Below are 26,632 nucleotides of genomic sequence, written 5' to 3' on the forward strand. Positions count from 1 at the left end.
GATGCCAGCTTACTTTCAAAGTCAGGACCTCACAGAAAGTAGGTGGCTTAGGGAAAGAGGCTTATCACTAGATAGGTCTGGGTTGTGTAATATGTGGTCAGGGCCTTTTAAATGTTATCAAGCGTGGCAAAATCGGGTAAAAATTGGCAAATCAGGAGGCATCATAGGAAGAAGGACGTGAAAAAAGTCGTGAACCCATGTTGAGATAATTCCCTTGATAGAGTCACTGTTAAACAGTTATGTGCTCTGATTAGACAGTCCTCCTACACCAGTAAACACAAGATAAATTTTTAAACTCTTGATGCCATTTGCTCTCATCTGACTTTCCCGTCAGAAGTTCTCAAAGGCAGGTCCAGGTCAAGACAGAGCATCGTATCCATGTCATTCACCCCAGGGATATACCTTCTCTTCAGGGCATTATCTGTTCCCTCTCCACTGAATGAAGTGGTGTAGAGGGGAAGGGCAGGGTTACATTGCAACTCTTGGAGATTGTAGTAACAATGCCAGAGGGCTGGGCTCTCTGGATTTGTGGGAACAATTCTAATGGAATCATTGAGAGAGCAATAAATGCTTCTCATCCCGTCCTCACTCCCTTATCCATTTACACTGGTCTGTTTATATTTGCTGTTTCAACTGTCCCTTCCTTCTCTCTAACTTTATATACATAGAACAAGAAAATATAGAGAGGAAATGGGTGAAAGAGTTCCTCTCAGCTCTACTGAAAGAGGGCATAAGCTGAAATGAGGAGGCATTGCGCAGATATCAGAACAGATTTCAGGGGGTGTAGACAAAATAAAAGTCTGCATCTTCTCTCCTTTACAAATCGCAGGAATCAGGTTTTTTCTCTAACCGTTCTCTGTTCTCAGAATTATGAAGTCTCAGTGTGAGCAGGGAACTCAGCAAAACTGCCATGTAGGGAAGAAATCACTTTTACATCCTACAAATTCTCCAACCATCTCTTTTTCTTTCCTCATGTCATGGAAGGGGCATGGTAGTTAATAATGATAAGTCTAGTGTCACTTAGTCATAGAAGGGGAGTTGGAAAAAACCTCAGGGACGATGGATGCTTCTTAGTTCATTTTGACCCTCTATCTAGTAATAAATATGTGTAATTTAAGGTTGTTGATAGGAATTCCATTGTCACTCTAAAGCTTAGTTCTGTGTTGTGTAAAAGCCTATGTGCCAGTATTTAAAGAGCTGTCACTTGGGAGAAGGATTAATCTTACTCTTCTTGATGCTAGAAGGTAGAAAAAAGAGGAATGACTAGAATTTATTAAAATCGTGCCTTATTGTCAGAAAACACTTGCCAACAATGTCTCTGCTGCAATGGGAAGCTTGCTCTGGAACATGGTCAATTTCTGGTCATCACTAATCCTCAAGTGACTCCCAGTCTCACACCTGCTGGAAATGTGTTCAAAGGGGTTTCTTTACACTTTTGAGTTATGCTAGGTGCTTTCTATGTCTCTTGTAAAACTATGATTCCAATTTTCTGAAATTGGGACGTGAAATGATTTTCATATTTACTGTTTACTGAGATTGTATTACTTTTAAGACACGCTATATTCTACATGGTCCCACAAAAGAACGCCTGGGAGCAACATTGTTTCCACATCCCTTTGTTCTTGAACAATTGTATGAATATGTTTCTTCATCAGTGGCCTTCTTGAGCATTGTAATTCAGTTCAATTGAACTTGATTTTCTTCTTTTCATTTATTATTTCCTGATTTCACTGTTGATGAGTTTGAGGCTTGTGTCATTCTATTTAGTGGACATTTGAAAGGGAAGAAATGGTCCAAAGAGCCACCTTGACTTTTTCTTAGTCATTCCAGACTCATTGTGATTCCGTGTGGAAAACTATTACAATGATATGGAATCTTAGAAAGTTCAAGTACCTAGGAGTCCATCTCTTCCAAATTGAGCCTGAACAAGAAACCTGTCCACAGTCACACATAATAGGAAGTGAGGCAGACTAACCAAACATCTCTCATAAGGAAGACCTCCTAAAGTAACCTGGTTCATTATGGATGGTTCCAATTTTGAGGAGGTTCCACCCTTCTTGCCACATGTGTCTCTCAACAGGCTGCTCCCATTGCTCCTTCTTGGACCTCTAGGTCTAAGGAGCACAAATTTAGTCCCTGTCTACTTGAAAATACTTCATACACTGAAAGCCATTCCATTCCATCATACCATTCCTAACTCTTCATTTCTACAAAGATATCATGGTTTCAGTAGAAATCACTTCTCCACGCTTAGCAAATCATTATCCTAAACATTTGTCTCCCATTTTGCCTAAGGAAAAGAAAGATGGATGAGAAAGATGTCATGATGGTGAGACTGCTAAGTGTTTCAGGGAATAAAGCACTCTGTCTCAGATAAGGCAAGAGCTGAGTTCAAATTCCTTCTCAGACACTTAATAGCTTGGTGACCTCACAAGTCACTTAACCTGTTTCCCACAGTTTCCTCATCTGTAAAGTGGGAAAATAACAGAAAGTACTACCCAAGATTGTTGCATGGATCAATTCAGATAATGGTAAAAGCCCAAATATAGTAAATGTGATAAAAAAAAAAAGTTAGCTATTAACTCTTTTTACTACATCTGAAAGAGAAAAACTCTTTAAGTAACTTTTCATACAAAATTTTCAGTAAGGAAAGGGCAAAAAAAGTGTATTTCTGTTTAAGAATACATTTATACCAATTGTAGAAGGATATAAGTACCACAAACATTGCCCAACCCATAGAATACATGCAATGCATGATGATGGATTAATCAACACTCTTTCTAGGGGAACATCTTGATATCACAAAGGGGAAGGAAAACAGCTATCTCTAAAATAAGTTTTTTTGAAACCTCTCTAACATATGAGTGTGAAGACACAGCTTTCAGACAGGATGTGAGCCGTTTAACACAGAACAATGAGCAATACTTTAATTTGAATTATATACATTTTAACGGGGGAGGCAACCCACATATGAGTGATGACCAGGACGGACAATTTGAAGCTGAAAGCTACTGGGAAGGCAGGCACCATCTGTAGAAACCCAGAACTTTACAGAACTCTCCATTCCCCAGCCCTGACAACTTCTGGGATTCCACCCATTCGATGCCACCTTTCCAGCCACTCTCAGATACCGGAAGTTCTGGGACAACTAGCCTAAAGAGCTACATCTATGAACAACGATAAGGGGCAGATGTAAATCCAGAGCAATAGACCAGACCCATATGATTAGACGCAGATTCTCAGGGTTCTAGGGTTACATTTTTTGAGATGAAATGAAATGCCCTTACTCATCTCTGCAGCTATAGGGCTCCCATTTGACTTGATTTGCCTCCCCACAAACATCCACTCACAATATAATGCAGCAATACAATAGGTGACAGTTGCATAAACAGACAATCACTTTTAAGTCTTTATATCACACTTTTGTGCATGAAATATAACTGCTAATTAGAGCTAGGTAAGAGAACTGGGAAAGCCCTTAGCTTAAAAAGGCCAAGGGTTTCCCCTGCATTGCATCTGGGGCATTTGCAATCACCCTGGTCCATGTCTAACTTTGTAGGAGAAAATGAGGCTGGTGACTTTTCATAGCGCTCCTTCACTTAAATACAATTCATTGGCATTTCATGGCATCACCATTCTGATACCATTGTCTTCTCTGGGAAGGAACAGCTAACTACAACTACTAAGAAAAATAAAGGAATCAGCCCCAATATACTAAAGTAAATGCAAAAAACCTAAAATAGGCTACAATTAATACGTAAACATGGGACATTCTTTCCCACCAATGCCTTGCACGTTTTCACTGCTTCCATTGTACCCATGGGAAAGAGAAGAAAAATATTTATAAGGGCCTGTTTGGGAAACACAAGAGGAAGGAAAATAATTTTGTTTAAGGTGCCTTGAAACAAAGTGAACAAATGTCTCAAGGATTAAAAAACTTCTACTTGCAATGCCTTCGCAATGATTCTGAACCACATTTTGCCTTTTCGCAAATGCCATCCTCTGAATGCTTTCATTTCCATCTCCTTCCTCTCATGTACATACCTGATGGTGTATTTATATACACGAAGCATTTATCTGTTTATAACTTTATAAATAGGCATATTCTTCCATTTTGCTTACATTTCTCCATCTTTCCTTATATGTTCCCGTGTGTACACAGAAGTGTGTCCTTGAAGAGGGTGATTGTTGACACTTTCTATCACCCCAATTGGTATTGCTTATATTTTAACACATTGTTTTTTAAAGTCCTTCTTCATGGTAGAAAACAGTGTTATTGATAGTAGTTAGATGATTTCAAAACTCATCGAATTGTCAGGTAAAAACTTATTTATGAATCTTTTGACTTCAACTTCAATAACTATGACTCTCAGAATTATAAAAACTCAGAGTTAGGGGGCAACTGAGTACAGCTGTCCCGTAACAACGAAATCCCTTTTACATCCTCCAAATCCTCTGCCCATTTCTTTGGCCTCTCTCATTTCGTGAAAGGGGGGACAGTAATCATTAATGACAAGTCTAGTGTCACTGAGTCATCAAAGAGGAGTTGAAAAATACCTCAGGGAAGATGGATACTTCTCAGTCCACTTTGTTGGATGTTATATTAGGTGCTTTTGATGCCTTTTATGAAACTATGACTTCAATTTTCTGAAAGTGAGTCATGAAACGATTTTCATCTTCACTGTTTACGGAGATTGCATTACTTCTAAGTCACATTCTCTTCCATATACTCACATGAAAAAACTTTTGATAGCAACATTCTTTCCACATCTCTTTCTACTTGGACAATTATGTGATTATTTTTCTTCACCAATTGCCTTCTTGAGCATTTTAATTCAATTAGATTTACTTTGATTTTTTCTCTTCATTTATTATTACCAGATTCCCAATGGTGAAGAGTTTGATGGCTCTATCATCATATTTAGTAAACATCTGGAAAAGGAAGCAATGATCCCAAAGAGCCATCTTCACCGTCATTCCAGGCTCATTGTGTTTCTGTGATGGAAAACTACTAGACAGGCATGAAGTCTCAGAAAGGTCCAGGATCCAGGAGTCCATCTCACCAAATCTGAGCATGAATAAGAATCCTGTCCACAGTCAGACATAACAGGAAGTGAGACAGACTATCCAAACAACTCCCATAAGGAAGACCTCCTGAGATATGCTAGTTGACTATGGATGGTTGCAATTTTGAGGAGGTTTCACCCTTCTGTCCACATCGCCCTCTCAACAGGCTGCTCCCATTGCTCCTCCTTTCACCTCTAGGTCCCAGTATCACAAATATAATCCCTGTCTACCTAAAATCCTTCATATACTTAAAGACAGACATTATATCATTCATAACTTCATTTCTACTAAGATATCATGGATTCAGTAGAAATTACTTCTGTGTATTCAGCAAAGCATTGTCTTAAACATTTGTCTCCCATCATGGCTATGGAAAAGAAAGATATGTGAGAAAGATGACATGATGGTGAGATAGCTAAGTGGTGGAGGGAAGAAAGTACTCTGTCTCAAATTAGGCAAGAGCTGACTTCAAATCCCTGCTTAAATATTTGGTGGCTTGGTGACCTTACAAGTAACTTAGCCCATTTCCCTCAGTTTCATCATGTGTAAAGTGGGATAATAATAGAAGCTACCACCCAAGTTACTAATAAGGATCAATTCAGATGGTTGTAAAAGCCCAGACTTTAGTAAATGCTGTGGAAATACCTTTTTTTTATTATATATGAAACTGAAAAACTCAAGTTTCTTTTCATTTAGAAAATTTCAGTGATAAAGGGTCAAAAATGCATTTCTTTTTACAACTATATTTATATTAATTCTAAAAGCAAATTAGGACCAACAACGTTGCCCAACCCATAGAAGGCATGTAATAAATGATGATGGATGAATCAGTAATCTTTATAGATGGCCATTTTGATACCACAAAGGAAAAGGAAAAGAACTATCTCTAAATTCTTTTTTAAAAAGATTGCTGACATATGTGTGTGAAGACACAGCTTTAAGACAGGATGTGAGCAATTTAAATGCAAAAATGATCAGTAGTCTAAATTTGATATGTATATATATATATATATATACATATGCATATATAATTTGAAGGGAAATTCATCTTCTCATGTATGAGAAGATTGTATTGACTTTGCTCTAAAGAGGAGAAGATAATACATTAGTTATCACACACTGGAGAATTAGATATGTAAGCATGTTTTTAAGGACCCCAAATTTGCTATAGCACATTGGAGTCTGCAGACCTCAAAGGTTCATGGTAACTCAGGTCATCTGAAGAGGCATATCTCATGATTAAAGGGGATAAAACTGAAGATTGGTGACAGGGGCAATCAGGATGCTCGGTGTTTAGGGGTGGGAGGAGGGGACAAATGGGGAGAAAATTTGGAACCCAAAATTTTGTGAAAATAAATGTTAAAAGTTAAATAAATAAATTTTAAAAAAAATAAAAAAGGGGATAAAACTGAAAACAATGAGGAATATCTTCATGATTTTGAGACACAGGATTTTCCAAGGAATAAGGATTAAACAGTGGAAATTTATGAAGTTGGAGCTTTTTAAAAGAAAGATAACTCACTGAAAGTCTCAATTGTCCTCTTTAAGTAATTGAAGTATGAGAACTTGGGAGATGAAAACCTGGCAGAAGAATTGGGACTTGGAGAAATGAAAACCTGATCTGTGGGAACTCTGAGCCTTAAGAATTGGAGATTGGGAGAAGGTTTCAACTGAGTGACTCCAGATGGGTCAGACAACATAGGTTTCACTGAGCAAGAGCGACAGTGACAGCTAGTGCAGGTCAGTCATGGAGAATTAAGACGAGGGCAGTTTCTCTTCCAAGTCTGTTGCTCTTGGCTGTTCCCTCTGCCTTGAGGAAGAAAAGAAGAAGGGATTTGGTGAGGAGGACTGAGTGTGTGTGCTTGGCTCAGAGGTCACCTGTATTATATAGGTGTGAGCTCCATTCGGATTGAGTAATAGAGTTGTCATTTTAATGAGGGAGACAACCCACATATGAGTGATCACCAGGAGGGATAGTTTGAACTTGAAAGTTACTGGGAAGGCATGTCCCATATGTAAAAACCTAGATCTTTACAAGACTCTCCATTCCTCTGCCCTGACAACTTCTAGGAATCCACGCCTTCTGTGCCACCTTTCCAGCCACGCATAGATTCTTGAATTCCTTGGACAACTAACCCGAAGAGGTATATCTGCCCACAATGATACAGAGCACATGTAGATTCCCAGCAAAGAACAGAACTACATGGTTATATCCAAACTCGGAAGGTTTAAGGGTTATACTTTTGAGATGAAATTAAATGCCTTTAGTCATCTCTGTAGCTCTTGGGCTCCCATATGACGTGATTAACTTCTGTATAACCATCCATTCGCAATATAATGCAACAGTACAATATGTGACAGATTCACAACCAGATAATCACTTTTAAGTCTTTATATTATACTTCTGTGTATTAAATATAACTGCTAATTAGGGCTAAGTAAGAGAAATGGGAAAGACATTAGTTTAAAAAGGCCAAAGTCTCCCACTGCATCTGGGACTGTTTCCAGTCACGTTGCTCTATATCTGGTCCCTGGACTCAGCTGATTCTGGAGGAGAAAATGAGGCTAGTGACTTCTCATAGCTCTGCTTCACTCAAACACAATTCACTGGCATACCATTACCTTTCTGATGCCATGGTCTTCTTTGAGAATGAACAACAAACTACAATTGCTAATTAAAAAAGAATCACAGGACTAATATACTAAAGAAAATGCATAAAACTGTAATAGTCTACAATTAATATGCAAACTACACTTTGCCATTTCTCAAATGCCATCTTCTGACTGCCTTCATTTCCATCTCCTTCCTCTGATACATATACATACTCATGAATATATACATATACATACATGTATACACAGACACACACACACACAAAGTATTTGTGTGTGAATCTCTATACACTGGCATATTTTTTCATTTTCCTGTGTGTTGTCATATATTCTTGTGTGTACACGCAATTGTGTCCTTCAAGAGGATGGTTGTTGATACTTTCTATCACCCTAAATGGCTATGCTTATGGTTTAACAAATTCTTTTTTTTTAAAATCTCTCTTCAGGATGAACAGCAGTATTGTTGAGAGTAGTTAGATGATTTCAAAACTGATTGATTTGTCAAGTAACAATTTAATTATGAATCCTTTGACTTCGACTTGATGGGAAGAGTCCAATGTAGGGCACTTATACTTTGTATCAAACACTTAAAGAAAGGCATGGGTTACTATAAAAAATTCAAGTGACAAAAGATAGTTGAGGGGTAAGGATAGAAAATACTCTAGAGTAAACAGGATCTACAACAATCTAGAAAGGCTACAAATTGGGATGGGGGAAGTGGAGTAGGAAATCTGGACTCCAAAATTAGATCCTTCTCCTGTCCTTTAGTGTGGACACAGGAGGTATTTTGTGGCATTGTCTGACTGCTCTACACCCGGTTTTGAGAGGGATCCCACACATGGTCTACAAACTTGGTTTAGGAGAATGAGTAGGGAGGCTGGAGAATCGGGAGATTCAGACAATGAAACAAAGGTTAAGGAGACCTTGAAAGGCCTCACTTTGTGTCCAGGAGGTAATTGAATCCTTTGTTTAAACCTGAGGAGTGTTCAAGGAGGTTGAGCTTGGAGTGAACTCATGGCCGCTCTGAGTCCTCTGTCGCATATTTGCAGTTTTGTTTGTCTGAGAAAGTCTAGAACATCAAGTAGAGTCTGGATAGAGGTAGGTCAGAAAAAAAATAGGCATTTGTTTGGGGATCCTTCCTTTTGGGAACCAAGCCACTATGGAGAAGAAAAAAGACAGAATTTTTCCTCAGAGTTTCTTCTTAAATTGCACATTGGGTAACCCCTGACTGTCTCACTGAACTGTGGAGACAAAGGTCAAGCAATACTATAACAATTCACATACCCAATTTATGTACCCAATTGTTTCTCTTCCTGTATGAGTTTATGTTCTGTTCTACTTTGATCAGTTCAGATGACAGTGATGTTCAAGAGTCTACCATTCTCCTCCACCACCTACACCTTCTTTTTCTATATATCTGCTTTCACATACTGATTTTTTGAGAAAATTGTCCATATATTTGCTTTTCCTCCTCCCCAACCTGGTGATTTCCTTTTTCCTTCTCTTTCACATCTTTCCTTGAGGTCATCAAGAAGAAAACAGACCTTCTTACAGTATTTTTTCTTATTAGACTCCCTCCAGGTCCACTGATAATATTCAGGTTCAGAAGGTACAAGTGGACCATCTGTACATAGCAGAATGTAAACAGTTCACCTGTTTGGTTTTTTATCATTGTTCATTTCTCTTTACCTTTGGATATTTCTCTTGACTCGGGAGTTTGAATTTGAATGTTTCTGTACGACCGTGATCTTTTCTTCAGGACTTCTTGGAAGTCCTCTATTTCATCTAAAGTTTCCTTTTTGTCTGAAGTATTATGTTCATTTTTGCATTTTAAAATAGACATCATTATAAGTCATTACAATTGGCTTTCTGTCATATCTCATCACAAGTGCTCTGCTCCTAAATACAGTGTGATCCTAGTTGTGACTCATCACTACTTGAATTATTTCAAGGTTTTGTTTTTGTTTTTGTTTTTTCAGTAATCTTCCACATTCCCCGCTTTTGACTGAGAAACTTTGGATTTGGGCAATAGTGTTCACAGAACGTTTCATTTAGGAGTTTCTCTCCTGAGGCGACCAACACATTTTTTTCTGCTTCCACGTTGTCTTAAGTTCTGATCCTATAGATTTCAGCAATTTCCTTTTAGTGTTTATTATTCTACTTTTTAATTCATATTTTATGCTATTTGTTAGTTATTTACCAATTACATGTAAAAAATGTTTTCAACCTGGGCCCTAGCAGTGAGGGGCAGTCTTGCTTTGAATCTTTCGCCTACCCCTACTGACAGAGGATGGCAATATGTTTATTCGCAGTCTCTCTACCCAAGCCTCTGATTTAGTCTGAATGGTCATCAAGTGTCCTTGGCTTATGTTATTGCTCAGTCCAGAGAAATACCCTGATTCTGTCTTGCTCATCTGTCCACAGAAGACATAATTTTTCAATTAATATTCAGTAGAAGATGAAATAGAAAAGCAAAACAACTTGATAATTGTACTTGGTCTGGTTACTCCCTCCTCAAACCAAACGTGATGAGAGTAAGCTTCACATTTTCCCTCTCACCTCTCCCCATTTCCCCTCCGTTGAAAAAGTTTTCCTTGTCTCTTTTATGAGGGTTAATTTGCCTCATTCAAATTTCCCTTTCTCCTCCCAAAATATTCCTCTCTCACCCCTTAATTTTATTTTTTTAGATATCATCTTTTTCTTTTCAACTCTCCACGTGCTCATTGTCTGTACATGGGCATATAATCCTCCAAGTACCCAAATACTGAGAAAACTTCCAAGAGTTACGAATATTATTTTTCCATGTAGAAATATAAACAGTTCAACTTTAATAAGTGCCTTATGATTTCTCTTTTCTGTTTACTTTTTTATGCTTCTCTTGATTCTTGAATTTGAAAGTCAGATTTTCTATTCAACTGTGGTTCTTTCAACAACTATGCTTGGAAGATGTCGATTTCATTGAAATTCCTCTTTTTGGTGGTTAGGTGATTCTTAGGTTTAATCCTAGTTCCTTTGATTTCTAGAATCTTGTGCTATACTGATTGTATTTCCACAATACTCAAATGATTGCTTTCTGGCTGTTGCAATATTTTCTCCTTGACCTATTCCTAGGAATTTTGTTTTTGGATCTCATTCAGGAGATGATAGGAGGACTCTTTCAATATGTATTTTACCCTCTAGTTCCAGAATATCAGAGCAGTTTTCCTTAACAATTTCATGAAAGATCATGACTAGACTCTTTTTTTATCATACCTTCCAAGAAGATCAATAATTTTAAATTGTCTCTCCTGGATCTATTTTCCAGATCAGTTGTTTTTTCAAAAAATATTTCACATTGTCTTCTATTTTTTCATTCCTTTCCTTTTGTTTTGTAATTTCTTGGTTTTTCATAAAGTCATTAGCTTTCATCCACTCCATTCCAATTTTTAAAAAAATCTTTTCTTCAGTCAACTTTTGAACCATTTGGGTAACTCTGCTTCTTAAAGCATTCTTCTCCTCATTGGCTTTTTGGATCTCTTTTGCCTTTTGGGTTAATCTTTTTAATGGTGTTATTGTCCTCAACATTTTCGGAGGCTCCCTTTTAGCAAGCTGTAGACACATTTTTCATGATTTGCTTGTATCACTCTCATTTCTCTTCCCAATTTTTCCTCCACCTCTCTTATTGGATTTTCAAAATTCTTTTTAGGTCTTCCATGATCTGAGATCATTGCATATTATTTTAAAGGGTTTGGATGTAGAAGCCTGGACTTTGATGTCTTCCTCTGATGGTATGCTTTATTCTTCCTCATGCGAGAGGATGGAAGAAAACACCTGTTCATCAAGTAAGTAAACTTGTATAGTCTTATTTTTTCCCTTCTGGGGGCATTTTCCCAGATAGTTGCTTGACCTTCGAGTCCTTTGTCAAGTGGAGGGTATATTTTAGGCATCTGGAAGTTCTCAGTTCCTCCAAGATGGCACAATCAAGGCAGAGGAGTTTACTACTCACCAGGCCTGCACTCTGGTCTGTGAGCAAGCACAAGCATTTCTGCCAAGGATCTTTGAGGAGAAGTCCCTGTCTAGAGTCTCCACCAGCTTCATCATGCCAGTACTCTTCCTCACCCCAGGACCACCACTCATGGCTGAGACCAAGATCTGCAGCTCAATTTCCCTAGGGTTAGGGTTCGAAGGGCTCCAAAAATGGATGCTGCTGCAGGAGTGGATACTGCCTCCATGGGGCCTGGGCTTGGGCTGACCCACGTCCCCCTCTCACCCATGGGAAAGAGCTTTCTCATTGACTTTTGAGGCTATCTTTGGGGTTTTGGGGTTCAAAAATATGGGAACCACAGCTGCAACTTGTGATTCCACGCCCTGAAGCCTGCTCCAGTCCTGTCCCTGCTGGGCTGTGTGGCCAAGTCTAGGATGTGCTCCTCTCTGGGCTCAGTGCAATAGACCTTTCCTGTCAGTCATCCAGGCTGTCTTGTGCTTGAAAAATCCTTCACTCTGTCGTTTTGTGGCTTCTGCTGCTCTAGAATTTGTTTATAGTCATTTTTACACGTATTTTGCAGGCTATGGGAGACAGCTATGTCATGTCTGTCCTTCTATTCAGCCATCTTGGCTCTGCCTATTGATAAGCATTTAAATCTGTGAGTAAATTGATCAATTTAAGATTGAATTAATAAGTAAATGAAGAAATACATATATTTCTCCATATATAAATAGAAAAAAGTCTGTTGTACTGAATTAAGTGGTTGAGCCCAGTCTTAAGCCTGTCCACATGGGTCAGGTCCTCGTGGACTCCTCTAAAATCTAAAGAAAGAGGAGAAAGAAATGAAGGGCGGGTTGGAACCTGGTCAGGAAAAAGAGGAGAAGCAAGTGTCACCCTAGTCATCTGCAAGATGCTCATTTCAATGCTACACTAAAAACGCCATGACAGGAGAAAAATATTACGCACCTATAATGTGTTACTCACTTTACAAGTACTATCTCCTTTGATCCTTGGAAGAAGGCTGTGAGGTACGTGCTCTCATTAACCGCATTTTACATTTGAAGAACCAGAAGAAGACAGATAGGAAGTGCCTTGTCCAGAGCCCCAAGCACAGTGTCTCAGGCTAGATTTGAAATCATTTTTTCTCTAGCCCAGGGCTCTCTGCAGTGTGGCGTCTCCTAAAAGTTGCTGAGAGAGGAATGGGGAAGAGGAGGCTCTCACTCGTGGAAAGGGAGAGTGGAGTAAATCTTTGGGAAAGTCCCTGATGCCCTTCCGTGTCTTCATGTTCCCAGGGCTTCTGAGAGGAGCTTTTCGGAACTGGTACCAACCACCATGGCTCTGTCCCCCACCTGGGCAAGGGGATTATATTTAGAACTATGAAAGTGTGAGAGTTCTGAACTGGAGTTTAGATTTGGGGCCAGTGGGAGAATTTTATCTACGGTACTGGGTGCAGTTCTTCTCTCTGGCCCTGATGCTGGTTGGGCTGGTGGGGAACAGCATGATACTGTGGCTCCTGAACTTCCGCACCTGCAGGAAGGCCTTCTCCATCTACATCCTCAACATGACCTGGGCCGACCTCCTCTTCCTTTGTTGCTACTTTCTGATCTTGATAGAAGAATTGGTTACATAGTGGTATTCTTTCATATACAAGATATTGTTCTACCTCGCAAGCGCGATCTACACTGTGGGCTTCAGCCTGCTGAATGTAATCAGCACCGAGAGCTGTCTAGCCATGCTTTTCCCAAGCTGGTACCTACATGACCACCCCAAGTATATGTCTGTAGCTGTGGGCGCTGCCTTCTGGGCTTTGACTGGACTGTTCTGGGGAGCAGATATTGTGCTTTATATTTCTGCTAACAGTCAGAATTTCTGTGGCCCATTGTACAGAATACAGGCCGTGTGGTTAGTCCACTTCCCTCAGTGATGTGCGGGTCCAACTTGACCCTGCTGATGAGGGTCCAGTGTAGCTCCCAGTACTTGCAGCCTCCCAGGCTCTACCTACCCATCCTGCTCATGGTCCTAGTGTTCTTGCTCTGTGGCCTGCCCAGGACAATCCATGAGGCAATATTGAGGTTTCCCCTAGATCCCTTACATTGCTTACATTCTGTTACATTCCTTTACATGCCTTATTGGCTTCTTAGGCCCCTGGAATAAGCTCATATCCCTTCCTTTACTTCTTGCTGTGCAGACAAAGGTATGCAGACAAAGGCGTTAGCCCCTCAGGGTGGGCCTTCAGAAGGCCCTTACTAATGAACAGGAGTTGCAGGGTGAGAAAAGGGATTCCCAACTCACCAAAATACGACAGATATATGCTTCCAGCTTCTAATGCAAGAAGATAACAGTAGCCCAGAGGAGACCGTGAAATGAGCTCTGCTCCTAAACTGCAGCTCGACTCCCATCTACCTGGGATGGGAGTTATGATTTCCCTGTGTCTTCTTTTGCTCCTTAGCTTTTCAAGTCTAAGAAAGGAATAAGCTTTTATTAAGTGTCTAATGTATGCCGGGCATTATTCTAAGAGCTTTACATAGATCATTTAATCCCCAAAATATTCTTGGCAAGTAAGGACTCTTATGGTTCCCATTTTACAGATGAAATTGAGGCAGGCAAAGATTCACTGACTGATCCTGGGTCGCAAAGTTAGTAAGTGACTCAGACTGGATTCAAACTCAGGTATTCCTGACTTCAAACTCACTGCCCTGTGCACTCTGGAGTCCCTAGATGGCTGGAGGTTTCAGGATTTAGTTCACTTGGGTAAGGCCAGCCTTCGTCTGTCACCAGGCAAGAGGAAGGCCATTTCAACAGATGGTGAATGACTCTGTTATGGAAAGTAAAAGAAGGATACCATCAAAGTCTTCTTTTCTACCTGACCCCTCTTTATCAATCCCTGTAAATAAAATCATAGAGTCAGGAACGTACTCTTCAGGGTTCCACATGCCAATATTCACCACCTTGTATTCTCCTCTCAGGCTTGATCCACAAGGTGTCTTCAGGCTTTCTCCCCCTCCTCCAATCATGAATGAAGTTTTCAGTTCAGCAACATCCCTCCCTACATTTTTCACTTCTGCTCCGTTCCTTTCCCTCCTGCCATTGGCATCATAGGAGCTGAGCTAAATATTTCTGTTCCTCTGTAGGTCAAGTCTTGGGCTCGACATCCTCTCTTGTTTTCATTCTGTTTCTCTAGATCTCAAACCCTCTGAATCTCTACGTTTCTCTTTCTCTATGACTCTCTCTATTCCAGTCTCTCTTTCCCAATGCATGATCTAGTTCTTGATGAGGTCTCTGTGTGGTAAATTGAATTTTAATTTTATTCTGTGACAGGGGAAAACTGACTGAGGCTGAGGCAGGGAGGGACACACAACATAACAATCACATATATATCACACACAACACACTTTCAGCTATCACGTGATGTGCACACTAAGCACACACAGATACACAGACACACACACACACAGGTACACACACAAACACGAGTGATTCACAATCTGCTCTGGAATACAGCAACTCTGACTGATTACCCAACATTTTTTTGAATAGTTCAGTAACAAACACCTCACTCCCCTCAGGTTTCTTAGGTTCCATCTTTTACCTAGTCCAGTCATAAAATGGTTTCAGGGCATCCTCAACTACTCTTATCATTTCTTGTGTAGCCAGCATGATTACAACAGTTAAATTTTCACCAAGGCAAGGAGGGATGTGGGGTGTCCATGGCACCTAACTTTCCTTGGTCATACCATCTTAGTCACTAATCACTAATGCTGATTGACTGTGCCCCCAAATAAGCTGCTCCCATAGTTGGTGATATGATTGACACATTCCTGGATGTAACCAAGCCCCCAACAGCCATATCCCCCAAAGGATACAAGATCTTTCTACAAAGTTGGAAACAGGGAAAAGAATAACTGTTCACATAGTGTTCACAGTGTGCCAGGCACCGTGCAAAGGACCTTACAGACATGATCACATGAGATGTTCACTACAACTTTTCAAGGTCAGTGCTGTTACTAGTCCTTTTTTAGAAGTGAATAAACTGAGGTAAGTAGTGTTAAAGTGAACTGCCCAGGGTCAGAGAGTTATTAAATGTTTTAGATCATTTTTGACGTCATTTTTGACAGTTCCAACAGTGTGCACAATCCAGATACCACGGAATATTTCACAATTTTTGTCACTGTTATGACAAAACGCAACAGGTGCCTCACGCAGCCACTGACTAAGGGGCCATTTAAATCACAAAAACACAAATAGAGTTCAGGATCCTATTTGGTTCAGCGCTGTTCAGAGGCAGAAGTCTTATTCCTTCATTTAGACCAGACTCTCAGGCTTGCGCTGATAATATATGTAAACTAATTAGCACAGTTCTTAGCCTATGGTTGATAAATTTTTCTTCTTCACCCTACCTCCAACTTCAAGAAAAATTAAGAAATCAAGGCCTTCTCCTGGGACGTGAGAGAGTACCTATGACTCAGTTTGTAATTTTATTCATCTTGTACAGAGGCCTGGTTTTGCTGCCTTTCTCACTTTCCTTCTCACCCTCTCTCCGAAAACATGAGAAGTCCATGTCCTCCTTTCCAAACAGCATCTTCTGGACTTAGGACAAGGTCAGATAGAATTCACTCTAATGTTTCTATAAGTATGTGAAAGATTTCTACACTTAAGCATTCTCTTTGTGTTGTGGAGCTATGATTCACTATTGGTGGAGATAATAATCAGTATTGGTTTGAGGAGCTCATCACAGTACTGATACTGTGGCTGTGGCCTAGTTCATACTAGAACCTTAGTCCTGGAATAAAGTCCTCCCTAATTTCTATGCCTGAAGGACATTCAAACTATACATACACTTTGATTTAGTAATACCACCGTTAGGACTGTATTCCAAAGAGATCATAAAAGAGGGAATAGAATCCACATGTACAAAAGTAGTTATTGCAGCTCTTTTTGTGGTGGCCAAGAATTGGAAATCAAAGGTTCCTCATCAGCTGAGGAAGAATTGAAAAGGCTGTGTTAATTATTAGACCAAAATTAGCACCAGCAGCAGAGAATTAATCCATACTTTGGTGCATCTCAACTTCAGAGGCTGCATTGAGTGCACAATTATCTGCAAACAGAAAATCATGCACCACCTCTCCCTCCACTTTGGTCTTGGCTTGTAACCTTTTCACATTGAAAATCTTACCATCAGTATAGTATTTAACCTTGATGCCATGTTCATTCTTATTGAAAACATTTGTCAACATGACTGAAAGCATCATACTAAAAAGCATGAGAGCAAGCACACAACCCTGTTTCACTCCACTAGTGACTGGGAAGGCGTGAGAGCTTTGTCCATTTTCCAGAACCCAAGCATGCCATCACAAAATTGACCAACAATATTGATGAACTTCTCCAGGCAACCAGATTTTGACATAATTTTCCATAAGCCCACACGACTAACAGTGTCAAAGGCCTTGATCAGATCCACAAACATTGTGTACAGACTTCTGTTTTTCTCCTGGCATTTCTCCTGGCTGTATTATATGAATGTAGTGGAATACTATCATAATACAAAAAAATGATTGGAGGCAGATTTCACAAAATCCCAGCAAGACTTATATGATCAAAAGCAAAGTGAAGTGAGTAGAATTGGGTAACTCAAAATTTTATGTAAAAGTGAAAGTTTAGAATTGTCTTTACACATAACTGAAAAAATATATTAAAATATTTTGAAAATATACTGTTAAAGTACAGAATTTAAATGATTCCTTAGGTACTGCTTTCTGATGACCTTTATTTAAGGTTTCAAATTCTCCCTCTCTCTCTCTCTCTCTCTCTCTCTCTCTCTCTCTCTCTCTCTCTCTCAGTCTGTCTGTCTCTCCTCTCTCTCTTTCTATCTCTCTCTCTATCTCTCCTATCTTCCTCCTTCCCTCTGTCTTTTGTATGCATGCTCCATTCTTTTTAAGAAACCAAGAATGGTAATTTCATTATTGAAGTTGACAAAAGTTTCCAGGCAATGAATCCCTACTCATGCTCAGAAGGGGAGAGATGAAAGTCCTCCCTCAATCATACACATCTAAAAGCAGCCTTATTCAACTTTTGCATGAATTGAGTCAAGAATGGACAGTACCTGTGTGTCATCTAGATTGTAAACACTCCCATTTCTCCCATCTGAGACATTGTGAAGCTCAAAGAGGTAGAAAGAAGCTGCATTAACTGTCTAGCATCTCAGTAAGAGTCAGAATTTCAATCCAGATTTTCCAACTTCAAGTCCAGGCAACTATTCACTATGCCAGGGTCCCTCACATAATCCAAGAGAACTAATACATTGGGGTTAAGCATGTGTAGGCTGAAGTGGTTTGCACTAAAATGAGGACATTGTTCCTGAGCCAAAGGAAAAGCTGAGATTTCTTATCTGCATTATTGTTGGGGAACTGATAAAGAACAAAGAAAGGACAAGGTCAATGGTCTTTCTTTCATGACTCTTATACAGGACATGCATCACTTGAATGCCCATTTTTAAAAATATCTCAAAATAATTGATTTCCTCCTATGCCTTCTTTGAATGCAGAATCCTTCTCACTAATCATTTCATGGTTAGGTTTTTACAATATATACATGTCATCTTCATATGCAGAAATATAAACAGTTTAACCGTAATGACTGCTTCTTATTTTCTCTTTCCTGTTTCTTTTTTTATTCTGCACTTGACTCTTGTATTTAAAGGGTCAAATTTTCTATTCATTTTGGACTTTTTGTCAATTTAGAATGTTTGAAACTCTTCTATTTAATTAAATACACTTTTATTTTTCATTTGAAGGATTATATTGAGTTTTGCTGGGAAAGTTATTCTTGATGGTAAAATCAGATCTTGTTCATTCCAGAATATCAGATTCCAAGGTTTCTGCTTCTTTCATATACCAGTTGCCATATCTTGTGAGATCGTGACTGTGGCTTCATATTTGAAATGTTTTTGTCTGGATCTTGGAAGTATTTTCTCTTTGACCTGGGAGCTCTGGAATATAATATTCCTGGGATTGTTAATTTTTTTCTGTTTCTTTCGCATAAAGAAATAAAAGCAACAGAATGAGATTATGGAAATACAATGTTTGTTCTTTGTTTGCAAGAGGACCAATGACATCATGAGGAGATAGCTTCACTCTTTCTTGAATTAGACTTAAGTGAAGGTGAATTTATTTACATTTTTATTTTACCCTTCGATTCCAGAGTACTAGGGCAGTTTTTCTTGATAATTTCTTGAAATATTATATCTAGGCTTATTTTATAATGGTTTTCAGGTATACCAATATTTCTTAAATGGAATTTCCTTGATCTATTTTACAGATCAGTTGTTTTTTAAGGAGTAATTCTATTTTTCAATATGTTATTCACTTCAGTAGATTGATGCCTCTTTTACTAAATTGTTAAATATCTTAGAGTGTAGGGACTCTTCAGGGACAACTGCTCCCTCTGTTGTGATGGTTTGCTGAGCCCTCTTCAGGGCTACTCATTTACCTTTGGTGTCCATCTTCACCCAAGTCTCACCAGTGGTTCATAGAAGCTGTAGCACATGCGGTGGCAAAGTCCCAGTAAAACCATCTTAGCACACAACTTAAACCAGGTGAAGTGTAACAAATACACCTCAAATCCGTTTGTGAGGTAGTTGGATAGCTATCTCAAGATTTTGAAAACTGCTGCCAGTGGAATGAGTGAATTAGAACACTTTGTTTGAATTGCCAAGAAGACAGATGTTGAAGCAGGTGCTGTAGGCTGCTTAAATCTTGGTCAGACATCAGACTCTAAGATCATCTACTGCCTCTGGGACCGTTGTCAGTCATCTGGACTTTTATCTTGCGTTGGATTGCAATGACTCCAGATGAGAAAGTGAAGCTAAAAATTTTGTGCCACTGTCCCTTACTTAAATCTAATTCACACATGACTCAAGACATCACTCCATGAGATCACTTGTCCTCTATAAAACAAAGAAAAAAAATTGTCTTTTCATGAGTTATTTTGTTGCTCTCATTTTTTTCATTGCTTTTATATACCTTTTTATTTTATATCAAACAGCAGTTTTTCCCTGTTTCAGGAGATTAACAAAACCCTCTGCAACTTTGTGAACAATTGATATGTTTTCTAACGTTTTTGTTGTAGGTGTTTTGACTTCATTTTCTTCCTCTGCATTTGGGTTATAATTTTACTTTCTAATCGTAGTAGTAGTCATTAATGATCTGGTCCTTTTTTATGGTGTTGCTCATTTCCCATCCTTTATTATAATTGGAAATCTAAGGGTATGAGATGAACACTAGTATTTTTGTTACAACTACTACTTATCCCTTTTAAGGCTTCTTTCCACTTATGATGTTCATTTTCTTTGTCCAACTCTCACCTGTGACTCCAGAAGACTGAAAAACGTAGAAAAGCCTCGCTCAAGTCAAACATTTTGGGAGATGTGCTAAACCAGATTGAAGGTAATCAAGGGGGGTTCAAATCCATTAGTCAGGTATGGGTGGTGTCTACCCGAAGCATCTAGATTACAGCGTTTTATGCAACAGTCATGAAAGTGGCTAAAGTGAGAGCCGTGAAGCACTTGGAAATTGGTTAGACACCAAAGATGCTATGGTCATCCCTTATATTCAGATCCACCACCAGTCATCCTGACTTTGTCTTGCAACTTCATTTTGATTGCTATGGAAGAGAGTTTAAGGATGATGACTTCCATACAACTCTACCTCACTCAAATACAATTGATACACAACTCAAAAAATGTCATCCACAAAATTTTTCAATTTTTATATATCTCCAAGTTCTGTGGTGACAGATAAGGAATGAAACAGCAGTTGTCAGTACCCATGGGTTCCCAAGATATCTTCTCACTGGTCTGAAGTAGACAGTAATATCAGATATCCATGCTTCCTGCTATCTTTGAAGAACTCAGAAGGTCTTGCATCATCTGTCCAAGCTTACCTTGCAAATAAGAACCTCAGAGAAAGGAGGGAACTCATGAAAAGAATCTGATAACTAGATAGTCGTAGGTTGCATAGCATCTGATCAGGAGCCTTAAAATCTTATCAAGTGTGGCCATATGGGGTTAAAAGTGGGCAAATCAGGAAGAGGTACATCACCAAAGTAATGAAGGGATGGTGAGATAATTCTGCTAAGGGAGTCACTTTTCAAAAATTCTGGATTCTGACTGGACAGTCCTACCACACCAGAAACACAAGAATAATTTTAACACCTTGATACCATTTGCTCTCAACTAAATTTCCAATCAGAGGCTCTAAAAGGAATCCCCAGGACCAGAAAACAGAGGATCATGTCCAGGTCAGTCACCCCAGGGATATACCTTCTCTTCAGGGCATATCTGTTCCCTCTCCACCAAACAAAGTGGTGCAGAGAAGGGCAGGGTAACATTGCTACAGTTGGTGACTGTGGCGACAATGTCAGAAACCGGGGCTCTCAGGATTTGTGGGAACAACTCTAAAGGGACCATTGACAGAGCAATAAATGCTTCTCATCCCTTTTCCACTCTCTCATCCCTTTACATTAATTTCCTTATGTTTACCGTTTCAGCTGTCTCTACCTTCTCTCTAACTGTGCCTACATAGGACAAGACAAATGAATTTAGAAAGAGAATGGGTGAAAGAGGGGCTCTCAGTTCTACTGAAAAAGTGCATAAGCTAAAATGAGGGGGCATTGCACAGATGTCAGAACAGAATTCAGGGTGTATAGGCAAAGTAAATGTCTGCTACTTCTCTCCTTGATAAATTGCAGGAATCAGGTTTTTTCTCACCATTCTGACTCTGTTCTTATAATTATAAAGAGTCAGAGGTAACAGGGACTTCAGTAAAGCTTTCACATAATGAAGAAATTCTTTTTACATCCATTCATCCCTTTGTTCTGCCTCATTGTATGGAAGGGAGATGGTAATCATTAATGACAAGTCTAGTGTTGGTGAGTAATGGAAGAGGAGTTTGAAAAAACTTCTGAGAAAGTGGTTGCTTCTCAGTCCACACTGACTTTCTCTAGTAATAAATAAGTGTCACTCAGGGTTGTTGATATGGATTCCATTGTCACTATAAATATTACGTACGTATTTTATAAGAGCTTTGGTTCCAGTATTCAAAGGGCTGTCACTTGGAAAAGAGATTAACCTTGCTCTTCTTGACCCTAGAAGGCAGAACAAGGAGGAATGACTAGAATTTACTAAAATGGTGTCTTGATTTCAGGAAACACTTACCAACAATATCTCTGCTGCAGTGGGAAGCCTCTTCTGGAGTATGGTGGATTCACCCTCATTGCTTACCTTCAAGTGACTGTGAGTTGTCCACTTGCTGAAAATATGTTCAAAGGGATCCACTTACATTTATGCTTTATACTAGGTGTTTTTGAAGCCCTGTGTGAAACCATGGTTTCAGTTCTCTAAAACTGAGACATGAAATAATTTTCATCTTTACTGTTTACTGAGATTGCCTTACTTCTGAGACAGACTGTCCTCTATATAATCACACAAAAGAACTTTTGGAAGCAGGTTTCTGTCCACATCTCTTTCTACTCAAGCAATTATATAAATATTTTTCTTCCGCAATTGCCTTTCTTGAGCATTCTAATTCAGTTCAATTAAACTTGGTTCTCTTCAATCCATTTACTATTTCCTAATTCTCAATGTTGATGAGTTTGGTGGTTGTATCATTGTATTTAGTGAATATCTGGAAAAGGTAGTAATGATCTCAAAGACCCAGTTTAATTTTTTTCACAGTCATTCCAGACTCATTGTGTTTCTATCATGGAAAATTACTAGTGGTATGCAATGTTGGAAATGTCAAGCATCCAGGATTCCATCTTTCCCAATCTGTGCCTGAACAAGAAACCTGTCCAGTCAGACATAACAAGAAGTCAAGCAGACCACCCAAATATTTCCAATAAGGAAAACCTCCTGTGCTAACCCGGTTCACTATAGATGATTACAGTTTTGAGGAGGTTCTACACTTCTTCCCACATTTCTTTCTCGCAAAAGGTTATTCCCACTACTCTTCCTTCCCCCTCTAGGTCCAAGTCTCACAAAGCTAATTCCTTTCTACCTTAAAATTCTTCAAATACTGGAAGCCAGACATCATACCATTCACAGCTCTTCAATTTTACAAAGATATCATGGGCCCAGTAAAAATCACTTCTCCATACTTAACAAAGCATTGTCCTAAACATCAGTCTCCCATCTTGCCTATGGAAAAGAAAGGTGTGTGAGAAAGATGACATGATGTTTAGGCAGCTAAGAGGTGCAGGAAATAAAGCACTCTGTCTCAAATAAGGCAAAAGCTGAGTTCAAATTCATTCTCAGACACTTAGTATCTTGGTGACCTCACAAATCACTTAATCTGTTTCCCACAGTATTCTTCTCTGTAAAGTGGGATAATAATAGAGATGCGTCCCAAGCTTGTTGCATAGATCAGTTCAGAAAATTGTAAAAGCCTAGAATATAGCAAATGCTATGTAAATATTAGCTATTGGCTCTTTTTATTATGTATGAAATTGAAAAACTCTTTAAGTTCATTTTTACGCAAAATTTTCGATAATGAACAGGGCATAAAAGTGTATTTCTGTTTAAAAATAAATTAATATTAATTCTAAAAGCCGATAAGAACCAAAAACATTGCATAACCTATAGAAGGCACAAACAACACGATGATGAATTAATCAGCACTCTTCATAGATGAATATTTTCATACCACAGAAGAGAAGGAAAAGAAATATGTCTAAAAGTTTTTAAAAGATTGCTAAAATGTGACTGTAAACAAGACAGAATGTGGGCAGCTTGGAACAAAAAAATGAGCAATACTCTAAATTTGAATTCAATATATATATATATGTATGTATGTATGTATATGTATATGTATGTATGTATGTGTATGTATGTATGTATGTATATGTATATGTATGTATGTATGTATATGTATATATTTAACTTGGGGACAAATTCACCTGCGCTTGCATGAGAATATTACATTGGCTTTACTATAAGGAGAGGAAGATAGCATTTTGATTATCACACACTGGAGATTTAGGACCACCAAGTTACTATAGCACATTTGAGACCGCAGATCTGGAATGGTTTATGATAACCCAGGTCATCTGCATAGGCACATTTCATGATTAAAGAGGATAAAAGTGAAACAATGAGAAATCTCATCACGATTTTGAGACACAGGATTTCCCAAGAACCATTGATTAGACAGTGGAAATTTATGGAGTTGCAGCTATTTAAAAGAAAAGTGAGTCATTGAGAGCTCCCCAAATCTCCTTTAAGTAAGTGAACTATGAGAACTAGGGTGATGAAAATCTGCTAGGAGAATGTGGGGTTAGGGCAATGAAACCTGCTCTGTGGAAGAACTGGGCCTTAGGAATTGGGAGTTGGGAGAAGGCCTCAGAAGAGTGACTCCTGATGGGTCAGAGAGAACCTAGATCTCACTCAGGAAGAGCTTCAGTGACAGGTAGAGCAGATCAGTAACCTGGATTTAAGAGAAGCACAGTTTTTCATCCAAGTTTTGTGCTTTGGACTATCACCTTTGCCTTGAGGTTCTTTGGAGCAGATTTCTAATTCTGGTGAGAAGGGCTGGATTTGTCTGCCAGGCTTAGAGGTCACCTGGAATGTGGTGCGGTGTGCTCCATCCTGATTGAGCAACAGAGGTTAAATTTTAATTCAGGGGACAACCTACATATGCATGATCACTAGGATGGATAGTTTGAACCTGAAAGTTACTGGGAAGGCAGGCACCATCTGTAGAAACCCAGAACTACACAGGACTCTCCATTCCCCTAGATGACAAGTTCTAGGATTCCACCCATTCCATGTCATCTTTTCAGCTGCACCACTAACCTGAAGAGGTACATCTAGGGACAATGATAATGAGCAGTTGTCGATCCACAACAATAGAACCAAACCTCATGATTATACCGAAGTTCTCAGGGTTCTGGGGTTACAAGCTTTAAGATGAAATGAAATACCTTTAGTACCGTCTGCAGCTCTTGGCCAACCAAGTTGACTTGATTTGCCTCTGTACAAACATCCTTTCACAATATAAGGCAACAAATTAATCTGTAACAGATTCACAACCAGACAATCTCTTTTAAGGCTTTGTATTTCATTTTTGTATGTTAAATATAACTGCAAATTAGGGCAAGGTAAGAGAACTGGGAAAGCCCTTAGCTTAAAAAGATCAAAGGCTCCCACTGCATTGCATCTGGGGTCATTCCCAGTCACCCTGATCTATATCTGTCCCCTAGACTCAGCTGACTCTGAAGGAGAAAAAAAGCAGGTTACTTCTGATAGCCCTCGTTCGCTTAAATAAATTCATTGGCATATCACGGCATCATTTTTCTGATGCCATGGTCTTCTTTGTGCATGAACACCAAACTACAATTATTAACAAAAAAAGAAATCATAGCACTAATATACTAAAGTAAATTAATAAAATCTAAAATGGGCTACAATTAATGTATAAACTTGGACTAATGCCTTACAGATCTTCACTGCTTCCACAGTTCTTTGGGAAAGAGAAGAAAGATACTTATAAGAGCCTGGTTGGAAAACACAAGAGAGAGGAAAATCCTTTTGTTTGAAAACTTGAAACTGAGTGAACAAATTCCTCAATGATTAAAATACTTCTACTGCACCATAGCAATCCCTTCCCGATGACTCTAAAACACACGTCGCCATTTCTCAAGTGCCATCATCTGACTGCCTTCATTTCCCTTGCTTTCCATATACATACACATAAATAATTTTGCATTTATAAACACAAAGCATTTGTGTGTGGATCTCTATACCCAGACATATTCTTTCATTTTCCTATGTGATTCTATATGCTCCTGTGTGTACACACAAGTGTGTCCCTGAAGAAGGTGATTGTTGACACTTCCTATGACCCTAAAATGTTTTGCTTGTATTGTAACAAATTGTTTTTTTGAAGGCTCTATTTATAACGGAGAGCAGTATAATTAATAGTAGTTAGATGGTTTGGAAATTGATTGAATTGTCAGGTAAAAACTTAATTACAAATCCTTTCACATCAATCCGGTGGGAAGAGTCCCAAGTAGGACACTAAGGCCATTTTTATAATTTTTATCAAAAACTTAAACAAAGGCATAGATCACATTAAAAAAATCAAGTTAAAAATATGGGGGAGGGGTAAGGATAGACATTATTCTAGAATAAACAAGATCTCAAACAATCTAGAAAGGCTGCAAATTGGGATGGGGAGTAGTAGAGTAGGAGATCTGCATTCTAAAACACTGAACTCTCAGAGACCAATTCAGAAATTTGTCCTGTCCTTTAGTATGGACATAGTAGATATTTGGTTACGTTCTCTGTATGCTCTATACCGTGTTCTGAGAGGGTTCCCACACATAGTCTCCAGGCTAGTTTCAGGAGAATGACCACGGAGGCAGGAGAATAGGAAGATTCAGACAATAAATTATAGATTTAGGAGAATTTTTAAAACCTCACCTTGTGTCCAGGAGGTAACTGAATCCTTTGTTGAAATCATAAGAGTCTTCAAGGAGGCTGAGCTTGGAGTGCACTCATAGGCACTCTGGGCCCTCTGTTCCATTTTTGCTGTTCTGTTTTCTGAGACAGTCTAGAACATCAAACAGAGTCTAGAGAGAGGTAGATCAGTGAAGAAAATAAGCATTTCTTGGAGGACCCTTCTTTTTAGGGACCAAGCCACTTTGAAAAAGAAAAAAGACAGAATTTCCCCTCAGAAGTTTTGCTGAAATTGCACATTGTGCAGTCCCTGACTATATCTCAGTGAACTGAAGGGTCAAAGGTCTAATATTGCTACAGGACTTCACATGTTGAAGTGAAGTTAGTGAGTTTTCCAATCCATGTCTACAAAACAACCTCCCCTTTCGCATACATGATAAATAATGATTTAACCAAGGCAGAAGAAACTCTTATTCAACGTTTTCAGTCCTTCCTTAACCTACTCTAGAATTTTCCATCTCCATTCTTCGTTTTATCCT

At 38.9% G+C, this 26,632-nt stretch overlaps 1 long non-coding RNA gene across 1 annotated transcript in view; it reads right to left on the reverse strand.

The window, feature by feature from the left end:
- Window positions 1–26,422, reverse strand: part of LOC140524713 (uncharacterized) — a 77,228-nt gene extending 50,806 nt beyond the window's left edge. The window contains exon 1 of the long non-coding RNA XR_011973817.1: window positions 26,118–26,422. This is a non-coding gene — a long non-coding RNA (uncharacterized lncRNA). The remainder of the gene's footprint in view (window positions 1–26,117) is intronic.
- Between the last annotated feature and the right edge of the window lie 210 nt (window positions 26,423–26,632).

The sequence above is a fragment of the Notamacropus eugenii genome, chromosome 2 (assembly GCF_028372415.1).
Source record: "Notamacropus eugenii isolate mMacEug1 chromosome 2, mMacEug1.pri_v2, whole genome shotgun sequence".
NCBI lineage: Eukaryota > Metazoa > Chordata > Mammalia > Diprotodontia > Macropodidae > Notamacropus > Notamacropus eugenii.